Source organism: Mauremys mutica, chromosome 2 (genome assembly GCF_020497125.1).
Source record: "Mauremys mutica isolate MM-2020 ecotype Southern chromosome 2, ASM2049712v1, whole genome shotgun sequence".
NCBI classification, from domain to species: domain Eukaryota; kingdom Metazoa; phylum Chordata; order Testudines; family Geoemydidae; genus Mauremys; species Mauremys mutica.
The window spans coordinates 129154743-129172919 of NC_059073.1; positions in this window are offsets into that span (position 1 = coordinate 129154743).

The window sequence follows — 18177 nt, forward strand, 5'->3', positions numbered from 1 at the left end:
CACCTTGCCTCAGTATTGGCTACTGCCAGTCATTGTCTAGCCCCACACTCTGGGGCAGACTGCAGTATCAGCCTACTCATCACAGGCAAAGGGGTTTGGACCTGCTGCCTTGGCCTACCCCTGGGCTGCCCTCTGCAACCCCTAGTACCTGTTGGCCCACTGCTAGGCCGCAGCCTGGGGCTTTCTAGGCTGGAGCTCCCCAGCTCCTCAGCCTTTCCCCAGCCCTGCTTCACCCTAGGTACCCTATGTCTAGCTCCCTGCAACCAGGCCCTTCTTCCTCTTCAGGCAGAGAGAGACTGTCTGTGCTTCTGGCCTCCAACCTTTTATAGGGGCCAGCTGTGGCCTGACTGGGGTGTGGCCCAGCTGCAGCCACTTCCCCAATCAGCCCAGCTTTTAGAGCCGCAGCTCTCAAGCCCTGCCAGGCCGCTTTTAAACCCCTCAGGGCAGGAGCAGGGTCCACCCTGCGACAGGCCCACTCACAACCTTCTCCTCCTCGCTGCAGTTCATACCTGTTCTAACCTTGGCCCACAGTATGTCCCCACTCTGCTATTCCCACTGCTGTCCCTGCTTCCTTTCATATTTAACAGTTAACCATTGGAACTCCATACCTAGGGACATGATCAATTCTCCATCACTTGTAGCTTTTAAAGCGAGAATGGAGGTCTAAGAGAGACGATCTACTTCAGCCAGAATTAATACAATTGGGGCACTACTGAGATAAATTCTATGGCCTGTGTCATACACATGGTCATACTAGATAATAATGCTTTTTTACCCCCCCCCTCAAAAAAAAAATCTATGAATATTCTCTGTAACTTTATTCTCAACTATTCTCTGTGCTTCTTTTGTCCTGCTTCCTCTAGTATGCCCACTCAAAATAAAAAAATAAAATAAAATTAAGCAGTGGTACCATCAAGATGTATACATAATACACTAAAGTAACCATGTAAATATTATAACCCTCACCCACCCTCTCACCTTCCTATCTGCCACCCTGCATCCTCCCTTATTATGTCATGTTCACAATTAGTTTGTAAGCTCCCTGGGGTGGGTATAATGTTTTTAATTTGTTCTGTAAAGCATACAGTACACTTTATGCACTGTATTAATAATAATATACAAAATACTTATGTGACTAAGGATTAAGATTTGCAAATTTGGGTCTAAAGAATATTTACTGAAGTAAAAATCTTGGAGGACACAAAATCTAAGGAAATCTAAAAAATAAATACCATATCTTTCAGGGTATTATTTTGGCTCAACTGGTATGCTAACATATCTAAAAATTGTGTCTATGGATTAGGACTCGGGCTGTTGGGGGGAAAAAACACTTTTGAACAGGACATGGAACATAGTTGTCTTCTGCTAGCTTCCAGGGGCTCTCCAAGTGCAAGTTAGATCCTTTGCTACCTTTCTGGAAAGAATAGGGTAGGATAACCCCGGTGGCCCTACACAAAATTCTCTCTATCTGTTAAGTAGCTTCTAATATCTTAAACTGTGAGTGTGATCTGCTGAATACTTAATGGTTCCCATGATAATGTACAAAGTCACCATGCTCATACAAGTAACTAATGCACTGCTTTGTGAAGTGCTTTTAGAAGTTGTCATTTTAAAACAGGCCCAACCTATATATTATAGGAAGAACTTGTTTTGCCTTTTGCTCATCTTATTGAAGTCAGCCCTGAAGCATTTTTTCAAGCACTTCAGGAGTGATGAATAAACTAGCTAGAAGCACTTCATGTATATATTTTACTGATTAAAAGGGACTATAACCCCACTAGACTTCCTAGTGTTCTGTAGGAGTCTAATTCCTGGTAACTGAATCTTCACTGTCTGGGAGGCATCTTCATAAATGAATCCAGAAATATTGTTCACAGTAATTTGCTTCCAAGTGCCAGTCATTCTAACTGAATTGTAAATGAAGCAGTCACAGAGTAAGCAGATGTGAGGCTTTCCCACCCCCTGTTGCTGGAAGGGTAAAGAGAAAAGAAAACCTAAATTTAACAACTTTCATACTATTGACTTAATATTCTTTACCAAGTGTAGACATTCAGAACATCCCTTTTCTCCTTCATATCTTATTTTCCAATGACCCATTACTGGTCAGTAGACAATAGTATTGAAAGATATTGCAAACTGTATATTACAAGGTAGTGAATGGCTCAGGGGATTGTATTTGAAAGAAGAACATTTTCCCCTCCAGATCACAGGAAAAGTCAGTCGAATAATGCAAGAAATGTCTCTTGAATTTTCTGTCAAATAACGTGGCACCTCTGCACTGCTGTTGTTCTTGGGTTCAATTTCATTGTTGCTAATATGCAGACAGCTGCTGCTGAAAATTTTCATGAATATTGAAAGCTTCTGAAGTTTCACACATACAATTTTGTCCAAAATATCATACAGAAAACATATAAATTTTTACTTCATATTCATCTTTTGATAAATAATTCTCCTGTTTAAAAAAAGTCACTCATGGAGTCAGAAAGAGGCAATTCCATGTGTGTTTTGTGACCAGTCCCACAGTATGAATAATAGGAAAGATTTGTTCCTGAAAAATTCACAAAATAGAAAGCTAGATTTTGGGAATTTCTGAACAATGAACAATTCAACCATGTCTAGTCACAGGCTTCAAGCCTGAATCATGTTGGTAGTACCTACAACTATCTCCTTTTGCCTCAGGTTCCCCAACACACACTCTCCCAGCCACTCAGTTTGTATCCTCCTTTTACGTTCAACTTTCATCCCTCAATAAACTCCTCAATTACACCCATTCCTTTTAAGATTACCTCAAGTCTACTTCTTGTTGATCATGACTGTTGGGTTCACATTTTCTCTAGCAAAATGTCTACTTGTCTCTGGGACTCATTTATACCATTTGCTTCAGTGTCCTTGTTTGGCAGGTTGCTCCATATGTTTGAAATAATTCCTCTTAATTCTCTGTTTAATCTTAACGGATTCAGTACTGATCCTCTAGCATCTGTGCTGCTGAAACAGCTGTGCTCCCGCATTCTTAAGTGTTCCAGCATTCCTTTGGAACCTCAGTGGAATATTACAGCACAGTGCTACTGAGAGAAGTACTGAAAGTGCAATTGTCAGATGCATATCAGTCAGCAGAGCAACATCTGATCTCCTAATTCTAAAAATTCAATCCTGTTCTTAGGTATACAGGGCTGTACTGCCTAGTAATTTGTCACACTGGATACTGACCTTGTCCACAAGTAACAAACGCATAGAAACTGAACCCTTGGATTAGACACTTATCTTTCCACAAGTAATTTTATTGAATACATATCGATTAGATGTGGTGTAGATTTGGAATTTGCCCCCCCTCCCAATTCCACACACAAATATAGTGGAAATGCAAATGCCAATGCAAACTACAAGCATAACAAGGTAAGTTCGCAGTTTACACCAATGAAGGTTACTCTGGTTTTAAGCATGGGTAAGCTCTCCTGGGCTCTCTTGCCTACTTTAGGGTTTTGCACTGATGTGTCTAAATCAGTGGTTGGCCATTGATTTCAGAAGTTCCTGAATGGCAGCTGGGTTTACATGGGCATTTGATCTATGTAACTTGTTTATGGATTTCATAGCTTGATTGAACATGCCCATAGAGCATTGGAAAGACATTTACCTGCTTAAAAATACTACTGTGTTGAGGATCCTGTGGAAGAAGATCTCAGCCCCTTCATTATAATATACATACACTACAAACCAGACCAACCATTTCATAACCTATCTCCTTCATAATTTTAAATACCTTGCTCTTAGTAGGTCACCTTAGAAATCTATCCCCATTAACTTTTGCTTCTTTACATTTTTGTCTTAATATGTGTATTTTGAGAATGTGGGGGAAGTTATTCTGTCTGTAGTAAGCAATGATTCCTTTAGGGAAACAACTATGTGAAATATTTTATCCCCAGTCCATATGTCAGCCCCCAGTCCAATAAAGTTTAGAACTGTTGAAGCACTGTTTAATTAAACTCCCTGCCCCCCAAATGTGGTTCATAACGAAAATGCTAACAGACAGTGAAATGCCATAAGATTAGTCAGTAAAATAAAGTATACGTATTTTTACAGTATTCAATTAAACATGGCCTGCTGTTCACATTTACTGGCAAATCTAATTACATTAAAAAATGGTTATGCTCAACTCAGTGATTTGAATGTGACACTCTCTCTCTCTTGAAAAAAAAGTGAGGGTAAAATTTTAAATAGCCCCTAAGTTACTTACAATCCACGGGGCCATTTTCAAGAGTGATGTAGGCACTTAAGGACAATTTTTTGAAAGGTATTACGGCACTCAAAGATGCAGAAAGGTACCTAGAGGGATTTTCAAAAGTGCCTAACTTCTAATTGCATCAGTGCCTAACCTGCTTAGGTGCTTTAGTAAGTCCCACCAAGCCTTTATTTAATTTAGTTTCCTAAAAATGCAGATAGTTTTGTAAATCTGGCACTTAGGAGCCTAAGCCTCACTGAAAGTCAATAGGATTTGGGCTCCTGAGGCCTAGATTCACAAAGATACTTAGACACCTAGCTCCCATCAAAATCAATGGAAATTAGGCACTTAGGTATGTTTGTGAATCTGTGCCTATGTCTGGGTGTCAGATGGACAGCAGCCAGGCAACAGATCACCGGGTGGGAGACCTTTGTCATCTGAGGTGGACTTTGAGTCTGACCAGGACAGTCTTCCCTTCCTGGTCAGGTCTGCTCTTGTCAGCACTTTCAACACTAGCACAAGGAAGGCAAAACTGGGCAAGAGGAGTGGACCTTGAAGGGACTGACCAAAACAGAGAGTTCTTGGAGCAATGAGGTCACTGGAAGGAGGGTTACTGCATGCAGACATTTATTATTTTTCACCTGGGTATGTTGGTCTCTTGTGTAGTTCTCCATGAGTATAGTGTGTGTGTTTAGAAACCCCTTTGCAGAGTCAGTGTGTCATTTGCGTACACTGTCACATAGCCCTGAAGAAGGAAACAGCAAACTAGTGGGAACACAGTGTTTAGAAAACTGCTCAAGATGGTGGTGAAATAGAATGAGCCCAAGATCCAAGGGATACGGAGATCTAAGAGTGGTTATAAATTATTTTATCACTCTGTGGGAAAACTGGGAAAAGGTGAACTTTCAAATGTGTTTGCAAAGGTCAAATTTATATAGTGTGGAGGGGGGAGGTGAGGGGAGGGCGGAACCTAAGACAGGTTATGTGAAGGTCTGAAGAAAAAGGACTACAAGTGATAATAAAAAAAATAGAAGATTCTCATCCTTGCCCTGGTCTTTTGTAAGTAAATACTGCTATGATTGTAGGGCCTAATTGTGTCTGGTCTTTGAATAGAAAGTTGAATGCAATAACTTAGCTGATAAACTCTTTGGTATCATAGAATATCAGGGTTGGAAGGGACCTCAGGAGGTCATTTAAGTCCAACCCCCTGTTTAAAGCAGTACTAATCCCCAGACAGATTTTTGCCCCAGATCCCTAAATGGATTAGAACTCACAACCCTAGGTTTAGGAAGCCAATGTTCAAACCACTGAGCTATCCCTCCCCCAAAAGGATTATAGTACAAGGATCATGTCCACACAGTGAGTTTTTGCATCAAACCATTTCCTGACCAGTTGCTGCTATCACAATACAAATGATTATGAAACAATTAATACATGTTAATACATATAAATAATAAATAAATAATAAAATCACCCCTTGTATGCCACACAGAAGGAACTGTCATAGTTGTAGTCAACTCCTGTATTACCGTTGAGTGCAGTATAGGGCACTTCCACCCCATAAGTACATAGTGTTTGCCATTCTCAGATCCTCTGCACCAAGGCCAGACACACAATTGAAAACGTGTATATTTTGCAGGGAACTAGGCATTATATGACTCATCTTTTTAATACTTGCAGACTTTTGTCTTTTTACAGGTTCCTCTGTTTGTATCATCTTTAAAAATCGTTTCTATTCTGGAATTTGTCTTCTCTGAAGATATCACAATTGTTAGACTGGTAATTTTTATCCTAACAACACTCAAGTAGTAATGTGTGCATTTTTTGTATGCTCTAACCTTTAAATGAGAGCATAAAGGAAATTTGCTTGCTTCATAAATTCTAAACCCTATTTTTGTCTACCAAGCTGCAGTGGTGCTGAGGAATGCCTGACATATGGCTAATGGACATGGACTTTTATATCTCTGATACCTTTTAATAGTTTACTTTTACAGATTCCATTCCATTTTCAATTATACTTTACCCAGCACAATTCTATTCTGCAAGAGAACAGCAGGGTTCCTCTGAACCTCTGATTGTGCCTTTAGTCTGCAAATAGGTTTCCATCATACCAATACATTGCAGAAATGTTTTTCTGCAAAGGAAATTATAGAGCCTTGTGCTTAGAAGGGAGTATGTGTTTAGTGGTTATAGTGAAGGCCTCGTGACAAGACTACAGAGGTCTATTCCCAAGCTCTGTCACTGATTCACGGAACAATTTGGGCAACTTTTGTGTTTCAACTTAACCATTTTATAGGTGGGTATCATTAACATAGAGTTAGGAAATCTCCCTATCTAGCACTGTCAGGACAAGCACAATCCATAAAATCCACAAGGAAGTCATATAGCAACAATGTCCACATAAACCTCACCACTCTGACAAAACTTAAAACACCCCTTCTCCTCACTTATATTCAACTCTCACCACCAGTGTACAGGCAGCCAACATATTTGGAGTATGTCTGATCTGTGGAGTGGAAAGTCCCTTAGACGGCAATGTGCTGCACCCCCCTTCCCCAACTCCCTTGCTTAAACTCAGAGATTGCTGCCAGGAAAGCATTAGAGGATCCCAACTGCTGCAATATCAGATGAGGAAATACACCATCTCTAAGGTAGCTCCGAACCAAACTGTTTAGATCTTAAAATTATTACTTTGATTTGCACCAGAAACAGATTGGCAGCCAGTTCAGACTAGTACAGGAGTAGCATGCTCCTTTCTGGAAACACTGCCATTATATTGTCTGCACATTCTGCCTCTGCTGAGAGTTGTTTATCTGCCTTCAAGTTTAGCCTCAAGAAAAGTGCATTGCACTAATTCAAACTCTGGCATCTTAAAAGAGGGCTGCAAGCCATAATTAATGTTTGTAAAACTTTTAAGTCCCATAGAAGTAAAAATTGTTGCTATGGTATGGAGCAGCATTCATACTGTGTGCACAGAGGAGTCTTATTCAATAAGGAAAAGAACTCATTTTCACTCCATACTCCACTTTCATATGTCTTCATAATAGTTGTTTCTTGTTTGGAGAATGCAGAGGACAATAACTATCACTGAGGAAGGGCATGTGTGACCTAAGGACCTCTTGAGAGTACAGAGATGCATAAGAGTTACAGGGATATCCTGGGTCTGATATTTACATTCACCAAAGAGTGTCACATAGGGTTGCCAGGCATCTGGTTTTCAACTGATGCCCAATCGAAAAGGGACACTGGCATCTCCAGTCAGCACCACACTCTACAAGGCAACACAACTGGGCTGTTAAAGTCCTGTTGGTGGTGCAGCAGAGGCCCGCGGCTAAGGCAGGCTCCCTGCCTGCCCTAGCTCTGCTTGGTTACCGGAAGTGACCGCCAGGGCTCTGAACCAGCTCCACAGCTCTCATTGGCCAGGAACCAGAACCAATAGGAGTTCCGGGGGAGTCAGCACCTGCGGGCATGAAGGCAGTGTGTGGAGCCTCCATGGCTGCCCAGGGGCAGGGTGGGGGTGTCCAGTTTTGCGTGATTAAAAAGTTTGCAGCCCTAGTGTCACATATGTTTCTTCTGAAATCCTGTGTCATATTACCGATGATCATATTCTTTGTGAAATGTATATGCATATAACATGTAAGGAGATATTTGTATATTGGAAATTATGTTTTTAAGTCAGATCACTAGGAGGTGACATACCTCAAGATAGGTTCCATTAGACAGGAGGTAGGAGACATTTATCTCCCTGGATGACCATTGTGTATCTTACAATGGAAGCCTATTTGCATGTTAAATCAAATGTTAATGAAGCAATGGCAGGAACTTCAGGAGAAGAAATTAATAGGAAGAGATAAACAGCAGAGGTTTGGTGGTGGTGATGGGGACAGGACTCTGTTTACAGGTGAAGTACAGAGGACTGATAATATATCTAGGGATGCAGACTCACACCATGGTATTCTTCAAATGGGTAGACGAGCTGCCAGTGAGCTTGTGTCATGGAAGGAATGCCTCACACATCAGGATTGAAAAAACAATGTAAGAAGGCATTTGGGTAAGCAGTACCTTATTAGACAAGAGGGCATCTTGCTAATTAAATTTTATCTCTAGAAAGTATGTTGTAATTTTGTTTTATATGTAATTCCTTGGTTCCAATACAGTAACTCTTCACTTAACGTCATCCCGGTTAATGTTGTTTCGTTGTTACATCGCTGATCTATTAGAGAACATGCTTGTTTATAGTTGGACAATGCTCCCTGCAAGTGTTGTTTGGAAGCCACCTGCATGGTCCACTGCTTGCAGGAAGAGCAGCCATTGGAGCTAGCTGGTAGGGGCTTGGAAACTGGGTGGGCCGGCAGCCCCCCCATCAGCTCCCCTAAGTTCCCTGTGTGGCAGTCGCCCAGCGGGCTATCAAATGCCAGGCAGTTAAGGTGTCCCTCCCCGCACTGTTGTGTGCTGCTCCTGCCCTCTGCCTTGGAGCTGCTCCCAGGAGCCTCCTCTTTTCTGTGCAAGGGGTGGGGAGGAACAGGGGTGCTGATGTCAGGGTGTCCCCCTCCCACCACTTCTGTAACCCATCTTCACAGAGCAGGGGAAGGACAGGACAGAGCTCAGGACAGAGGGCACTTGCTGGCAGCAGCTGCTGTCTCAACTTGCTGATCTACTTAAAAAGGTAGTGTACTTAGAGTGGGGTCAGCGTACTTAAAGGGTCAATACACATCTCTCTCTCTCTCTCACACACACACACAGTCTCTCTCCCTCCTTCTTCCCCCCAGCACTTTGGAAAGTGGAGGGAGTGGTGCACTCCAGTGGGATAGCACCGGTTCATCTTCACATTCAGTTTCCGCAGGGAATTATTTTAGCCACTGCCATGCATCTACTGTCTCTCTTCCCTCCATTTGTGCTGCCTTGTAGAGTTGTTAATATAGCCTCACACATGTTAATCCTTGAGGGCAGGTCCGCCCAGAGGATTCAGGGGGCCTGGGGTCTTCGGCGGCAGGGGGCCCCCGTTGCCGAAGACCTGGCACTTCGGCAGCGGGTCCTGGGGCGGAAGGAACCCCCGCCGCGGGTCTTCGGGGCACTTCGGTGGCAGGTCCCGGAGCGGAAGGACCCCCCTGCCGCCAAAGACCCGGAGCAGAAGAAGCTTCGGGGGCCCAGGTCCCGCGAGAGTTTTCCAGGGGCCCCGGAGCGAGTGATGGACCCTGCTCCAGGGCCCCCGAAAAACTCTTGTGGGGGCCCCTGTGGGGCCCGGGACCTGGGTAAAATTGCCCCACTTGCCCCCCCCCAGGCGGCCCTGCTTGAGGGCTCAGCTGAGTGTCAATTCATCATTTAGCAGCAAGGCACCCTCTGACTCCACCACCTCAACCAAGCTTCACAATCATCATTGCTGTATACAGTATTAAATTGTTTGTTTAAAACTTATACTATATATATAGTCTTTTGTCTGGTGAAAAAAATGTCCCTGGAACCTAACCCCCAGTATTTACATTAATTCTTATGGGGAAATTGGATTCGCTTAACACTGTTTCGCTTAAAGTAGCATTTTTCAGGAACATAACTACAACACTAAGTGAGGAGTTACTGTATTTCTGCTTGCTATTATTTGACTGTGTGGTCTTCGTTAAATAAACGTACACTTGCTTTCTCTATAAACAAATCTAAGTGTTGTGAGTTAACCACAGCTGTGTCCTTCGATGTAGCTGATACGCTGTGGGGTACTGTTCCTATGGGAATAGAGGATCTGCACATTCTGTGAGTATCCAGTAGGTTGGGAACGCCACAGAGATGCTCTGAGGATTGGAGGTGGGAGCAGGCCAGTTGCTGACTAGCAGAGGGACAGGAGAGCCTGCCTGGGCTCAGAGGGGAGTGCTTGAGGTTGGTGGAATAGGAGCTGAACCCCTGACAGGCACAGACAAGACTTCCTCATGCAAAGAGCAGGTGGTACCAAGGTGCCTAGGTTTCCCCAAAAAGCATCATAGCATTGAATAACCAACATTATTCCAATTATAATAAAATGTCACTCTTATTCTTTAAAATTGGAATGATGATAAACAGCAAGAGATGTTGGTTAAGATTTTAGAGTTTTATTATTCATAAGGAAGTGTTAATAAGTACATAAACTTACAGAAAAAATCAGTACAATTATTAGTTAATTGCAGTATTAGTGCTGCTTCAATTCTGTGTTGACAGGTGTATTAGAAAAAAATAATTCACATAGGCCATTCAATTTAAGGGGTAGATTTCCATAAAAATATAAAAATTCTGTAATTATATATTACTAGAAATATTCTTTATGTAGCAGTATTTGAATTTGACAAAATAGGAATGCTATTTATTCTTTGAAATTTGAAAAATGGAAGAGACTACCTGTTATTTCTGCCCAAAAGAGACTGAGAAAGTCTTAGGTGCTGAAATTCCATTTAATACAGATTTTTATTTATTTATTTACTAACCAATAATTATTTGGTTTGATACTACTACAGTTGAATTATTTATTAACATCAGTGGGAACAGGATCAGGTCAAACTCATTGCTCAATGTGCATTTATTTACAACTTAGAATTTTTTGAAGTTACTTCTATCAGCTAACTTATTTTAAAAAGTTTCATATTGCTCCCATTCTAATGTTTTTAAGTGAAGCTTGCCTCTAAGAAGTGAATGTCAAAATGGCATTATGTCTCAGGAGTTTCTGAGTCAAGTATGCTAGATTTACAAGAGAACAGACAATAGTTTTTGGCACAGTCAACCTGTGTTTCTCCTCCCCACCCCACTCCCCCTCATCACCACCAGTAATCAAGGTTCTGAAGGCCAAATAAATTCCTCAGAGACACCTGTTTAACCCTATAGTCTTCATTTTATGCCCTCAGAGACACCTATGCAAATCCATTACATTCAAGAAACTTTGGTCCAAGATAACTCATTTGTTGACCATTAGGGCATGCTTCAAAGCCTATCTAATCCTCTCTGACTTTTGGGAATGAGAAAGAATTTAGTGTGGTGAGTTGTAGGAAGAGACCAGGGAAATTTTTACTATTTGTTTGTTGCTTGAGCTTCGTTGCTTCAGGCAAAACTGGCAACTGTAATTTTACAACTGGTTGAGAATGCTTACAGTCTAAGTGTTCGCTCTCTTTATCTATCAAAATAAAACAACAATTGGAAAGCAATATATTCTTCTTTGCAGGTTGGGATAAAAAGTAGCACACTGTGTAGGTTTAGGCAATCTGTCTATGTACAATTTATGAATTATGATTAATGTTTATGAACTCTATGTACAACTCAACCCCTTAGTGTATATTCAGTCAGCCATATGCTAGAAAGGACTGATTGCATATATATCAAACCCTGTCTGGACATAACTACAGGGTATTCAAAAAAGTAGTTAACCCTGAATGGCTTTTATAAGATACTGGCCACAGTAAAACAATAGGTATGTTTATGAGACTAGCCAACCTAAAGAAAGCTGGTTCTTCCCCAGGTTATCTGCAGGGAAGGAGGGCTAGAACAACTGAAATTCCATTGCAGAAAACAAGAAAAAAAGAAAATGGTGTAGGAAACTACTATTGAAAAGGAACATGCTCATTGAACTAGGGGCTGTTGACTATGGTACGGACCTGAACAAGCTGAAGAAAACTTGTTGCAAAGGCAGGGAGGGAAAACAGGAAGGCAGAGCAAGAGGAGAGAAGGGTGTTGAGACCCTGAATGGACTGACCAAACCCCAGATCTTCCCAGATCTGAAGAAAGTGTAGCTCCATGTAGCTTGAAAGTTTGTATCTTTCACCAACGTAAATTCATCCAGTAAAAAAATATTACCTCACCCACATTGTCTCTCTAATATTCTGGGATCAACACGCCTACACCACCAATGCAGACAAAATATAGAGAGCTCTTAAAGGGCCTAGGGCAGTGTCCGACTCTGAAGCAGGAGTACTAAATAGAGAGCCTGCACCTTAGAGATAGCCAGATGCCAGGGACGGTGCCTACATATTGCTCAGGCTAAGTGGGCCTAGAGGCACTCAGGAACTAAGAATTTCAAATACCGGAAACCCACTGACCACTATACTTACTTACATGCCTCCAGCTTCCATCCCGGACACACCACACGATCCATTGTCTACAGCCAAGCTCTAAGATACAACCGTATTTGCTCCAATCCCTCGGACAGAGATAAACACCTACAAGATCTCTATCAAGCATTCTTAAACCTACAATACCCACCTGCTGAAGTGAAAAAAACAGATTGACAGAGCCAGAAGAGTACCCAGAAGCCACCTACTACAGGACAGGCCTAAAAAAGAAAATAACAGAACACCACTAGCCATCACCTACAACCCCCAACTAAAACCTCTCCAGCGCATCATCAAAGATTTACAACCTATCCTTAAAGATGATCCCTCACTCTCACAGATCTTGGGAGACAGGCCAGTCCTTGCTTATAGACAGCCTCCCAACCTGAAGCAAATACTCACCAGCAACCGCACACCATACAACATAAACACTAACCCAGGAACCTATCCTTGCAATAAAGCCCGATGCCAGCTCTGTCCACATATCCATTCAAGTGACACCATCACAGGACCTAATCACATCAGACACACCATCAGGGGCTCGTACACCTGCACATCTACCAACGTGATATATGCCATCATGTGCCAGCAATGCCCCTCTGCCATGTACATTGGCCAAACCGGACAGTCTCTACGCAAAAGAATAAATGGACACAAATCTGACATCAGGAATCATAACATTCAAAAACCAGTGGGAGAACACTTCAACCTTCCTAACCACTCAGTGACAGACTTGAAGGTGGCAATTTTGCAACAAAAAAACTTCAAAAACAGACTCCAAAGAGAGACTGCTGAACTTGAATTAATATGCAAACTAGATACCATTAACTGTGGTCTTAATAAAGACTGGGAATGGTTGGGTCATTACACCAATTGAATCTATTTCCCTATGTTAAGTTCTCCTCACACCTTCTATGGGCCATCTTAATTATCACTTCAAAAAGTTTTTTTTCCTCCTGCTAACGATAGCTCATCTCAATTGATTAGACTCTGCCTGTTGGTATGCATACTTCCACCTTTTCATGTTCTCTGTATGTATAAATATCTCCTGTCTGTGTGTTCCATTCTATGCATCTGAAGAAGTGAGCTTTAGCTCACGAAAGCTCATGCTACAATAAATTTGTTAGTCTTTAAGGTGCCACAAGTACTCCTGTTTTTTTTTTTTGCGGATACAGACTAACACGGCTGCTACTCTGAAACCAATCTAAACACAGCATCTTGGTGAGTGTCCAGCAGGGAGAGCTCAACTAGCTCTGTCGGAACTGCTAATAGAAGTACCAACTTATTTTTATGACTAGTCAGGGATACAACTCTGAATTCACACAGACGATAGGTCTGTTGACTAATAGTCCCTTTTCAGAGTAGAATCACTAATGGTACTTTATATTCACGGAGAAAACAAAACAAAACAATTTCTACTGAAGAATGGCAACAAAGGGAGGGATTATTCCAAGCTCTTTCATTAGAATACTTAGGTTTACTTCTTGAAACAGGCAAAACTAGTGCTAACAAGTCACTATTATTATAGGCAATAGAAATGCCCTTACAGTTTCTCAGTAACTATTAATATGATTTATTATTTATATTGCAGAAGCGGCCGGAGGCCCAAGTTCCATTGTGCTAGCATTGTACAATCACATAATAAAAACACAGCTCCTTGGCTCTAAGAGTTTGAAATCTAAAATATTAAAATGAGAGACTACTGGTGGCTACAACAACCACACTGTCAGATCCTAGAAGAAGCAATGAGCAGGAGCTCAAAGAGCTAGTAGGATCTGGTCCAAAATATTGGGCCTGATATTAAAGCCATTCTCTAGGTAGAACTCCTATTTAAATCAGTAAAAGTTCCCATCATGCAGCAGCTGCTGGACTGGGACTATTAACATTATATTATTTTAAAATAGGCTAGAATCTTTAGAATTGTCAATTATCTTCAAATATCAACTAATACTATTGAGCATAACGTTATTAAATTCAGTTATTATGTACCATACAAATGAAAGACATCTAAATTACAGAACTAAGAGGTGTTTTCTTCTCCTAAAAGGACATGCAACACACATTAGCAGTAACAGAAGTTACATATACAGTGAGGGGAGAATATGCCCTTTAATCTAATTTTGTGACACTGGCTATATAATATTATCTCTTGATTATTAACCAATTCTTGTTCTGGTAATACTCAAAAGCAGAAAACAAATGAAAACTATTTTTCCCGCTGAATCAGAACTTTTCTTCTTGCAAATCTGTATTTTGTCTTTGCATTTGAAGTCCCACTACAAAGCACACATTTTTCATAATCATTTTACATAGGGCCTTGGTTCAGCAAAGCCCTGCTTGACTTTAAGCATGTGCTTAGAATCCATCTCTATTCAACAAAGCATTTAAGAACATGCTGAAAGTTAAGATCATGTTTAAATGCTTTACTGAATCAGGGCCTAGGGTGGAAAGCCATGAAAGTATGACAGGGAGAAAAGGAAGGGTCCAGCTGATCATGAGTTGCAGGATCAAATCATAGGTGAAAATAGTGATCTTCAGGCATCAGGAAGCTGCTGGCCATGAACACTGATCCAATCATGCTATGTATGCTGCTAGCATAGAACTGTGGGTGTAATGGATATGGAACGTTTAAGTACCAAGAATCCAGAATGATAGTATGATCTGAGATATACCAAAATAGACATGGTGGAAATAATATTATGAAATAATGTGAGCAACATACTGTTTGAAAATGTCACCTGTAACAAAAATAAATCTGGCTCTGTAATTAACTATATTTAGACAAATTATGTAAAATTATAAGCAAAATGCAAAGTGGTGCATGTTTAATACTTTATGTTGAGAATTATTTAAATATACAGTTACCATATTAATTCTTAATGAGATATAAATATCTTGATCCTTGGGTGTTCTGGAGAGGTAATGCAGTTCAGCGGATATGATAAAATGATTACACTATCCAGCACAATGCAAAATAAGTCACATGGTAATTTAGGTAAGGTAAGGTAGTATCTGAGCTGGGTGAAACCTTTTTATGGGTTGAGGTAAAATCTCACTGAGATTTACAGGGGTGAATTCACCCTTCAATCAACGTAACTATAAACATAATGAACACACCCAGAAGCTTTTTCTAAATATTATTTTGAGTAGAGGTGTGGAGGGAGGTAGAATAGACAAAATATCCTGGAGAGAGAGTGCGCACTTAATAGAGCCGCTAAAAGCACATTTGCTGATGCTGGAAGAAACCTGGGAAGAGGTTTTTGGGTCAAGGGTGCAAGCTGAAAAGAATGCTCTTGGTGTTGTGGTCAAAAGAAGTGGTCTCTGCACTCAGAGACACAGGACTTTGTACATTCTTTGTAAATAAACAGAACTGCATTAAAGAAATACCCAATTCTTACCAATTTCTCCTAACCTGCTAACTGGATTTTTAACTAGCCACTCAGGTCAAAAGGGGCAATTTATATATATTATAGATAATATTCATTACAGACCCTGTATATGCATTTCAAAATTTTCAAAGTATTCATTAAAAAACCACAGAGATGTAATTCTTTTGGCAACGGGGGATTCCACAACTAGTTTCATATGCACTGTAGGTAATGTGCTGTATATAATAGGAAATATTTGGCTGATCAGGACAGATCACAGCTCATGAGTGTGTGTGATGAACTGGGACTGTTCTTAATGTTTCCTCTGAATACTCTGTGGGTGCCTCAGTTTCCCCTATGCATTTCTTAAGTCTCCAGTGTGCATAAATGGCTGACACTTTGTCTTCTGGCAACAAATGGCCGAGGCCCTTCCCACTGCAAGGGGATGGCTAAAGGTGAACAAAGAGATCAGGTGACCTCCTGGCTCAGGAAGGAGACAAAGGCCAGAAAGGAGGGGCTGGAGGAGGTTTCATTTTGGAGCTGGCTGGGGATGGGATGTGAGTACAGATGGGATTGTCTGGCTTGCTTGGCCCGAAAATAGACCTGGCTGAGGGGTCCCATTCTCTGTACCTACAAGCTCTGTTTTAGACTGTGTTCCTGTCATCTAATAAACCTCTGTTTTACTGGCTGACTGAGAGTCACGTCTGACTGCAAAGTGGGAGTGCAGGACCCTCTGGCTTCCCTAGGACCCCGCCTGGGCGGACTCACTGTGGGAAGCGCACGGAGGGGCATATGCTGAATGCTCCAAGGTCAGACCCAGGAACGTGAAGGCGTGTGAGCTTCTTGCCCTGAATACAGTCTGCTCCAACGGAGAGGGGGCTCCCCAAAGTCCTGACTGGCTTTGTAGGGATCAGTTCCAAAGCATCGCCTGGGGACTCCGTGACAGTGTGCCACACAAGGATTAGTAAAATGATTATATTTAGTCTATATTTTAAATAGTGGCGCGAAGTGTCTCAATGTGCAACCTAAGTGAGATTAAGAGGTATTTTAACTTATGTTAAATTAGACTTCAGTCACACAATATGACCTAGGACTCCAGTGTTGAACATTTTTAGATTTCATTGAGTTCAGTGGGAGTGGAGTGGTTGACAACTCAAGAGAAAAGCGTTCTTTTTTTATCCACTCAAAAGGTACAACATGGGCAGAAGCATCGTAGACTGCTTGTTGGTGTGTCTCAACCTGGACCTAGACAGAACACCTCCAGGACAAAGATAGTGATCTTTTGTGAAGACTGCCAACAACAGTGTCAGTTATGGGGTGTTTTTTCTTGACTAATACATTTCTGCTGTGAAAGGGTCTGAAATCAACAAGCTTATTGTATGTAGGCCACTGACAGCAATCACTACTGAACTGAGCTGGGTTTGAAATATAGACAGAGGTAAAAGACCAAATACTGCACTGTCACACTTTTGAACCCTCCAGTCATGCCACAATAGATCTGTCTTACCATTAAACAATGGACAATGTTAGAAGTGGGAAACATGATTAGATTCTTGCTCAGGTTTCATTTACCAAGTATAGTGAAACCTAATCTTGTCATGACAACTTTAATATTGCAAAGTAATTACATTGTGACACCAGTCCAGCACAGCCTGTGCTTTGTGATTGAGTGGAAACAATAGACTGTGGCCTTCTTTCTCCTTGGGGGGATGAATTCTCAAAGCCAAATTCTCTACTAGCATAACTTCATTTCTCTCCCCCACCCCTCAAGAACACATGGCAACCCAGGGTGGCACTGAGATGTTGTTTTGCCACATTACGTCTGCCAAACTTAACTGTGTGATATTTGGAATTATTCTGGTGACCTGCAACATGGCTCATTCAAGGGGTTTTCTATTTCTTTCCTAAAAGCCGCTGATCATTTTGCATAGTCTATGTCCCAAGAAGTTATATTTTTAAAGACAGACTTTTAGTACAGCTTTTGCATCTAGTGAAAGTTTCAAACAAGCAATAACTCAAATCTGAAGTGAAAAGGAGGTATGAATTCTAACATTTAGGCCATGTCTAGATTGGTTGACTATATAAAAACAAAAAATCCCTCTGGTTCCAACAATAGGTCAGCTAAACTGGTATTAAAACTAGTGAGGATGTTAAAAAGGCTTCAGTAGTCAGAGCTGTAACCACCCTTTCAGTTAAACTTGCATTTAAATAGCTTTAACTAAATCAGAATAAAATCACTTCTGGCTGTAAGTTCCTTGCATTCTAGGGTTTCTGTGAGTTTTAACACTATTCACCTGAACCATTGTTGGGACCCGTGGGAAATTTCTTTTTTGTAAATTTCCTTAATCTAGACTCTCTATAACCAATACATAACTGAATACACATAGTATAACTGAGTAGGCTAAATATCAGCTGTCAAGCTTTGACTCTTTGCTTGATTTCCTAAGTCAGACCCTGTAATATTTACTTCTACCATGAAAAATGTACCAGTAAAACATGTTTGTTATTAAAAAGGTAAGCAAAGGACGTCTAATAC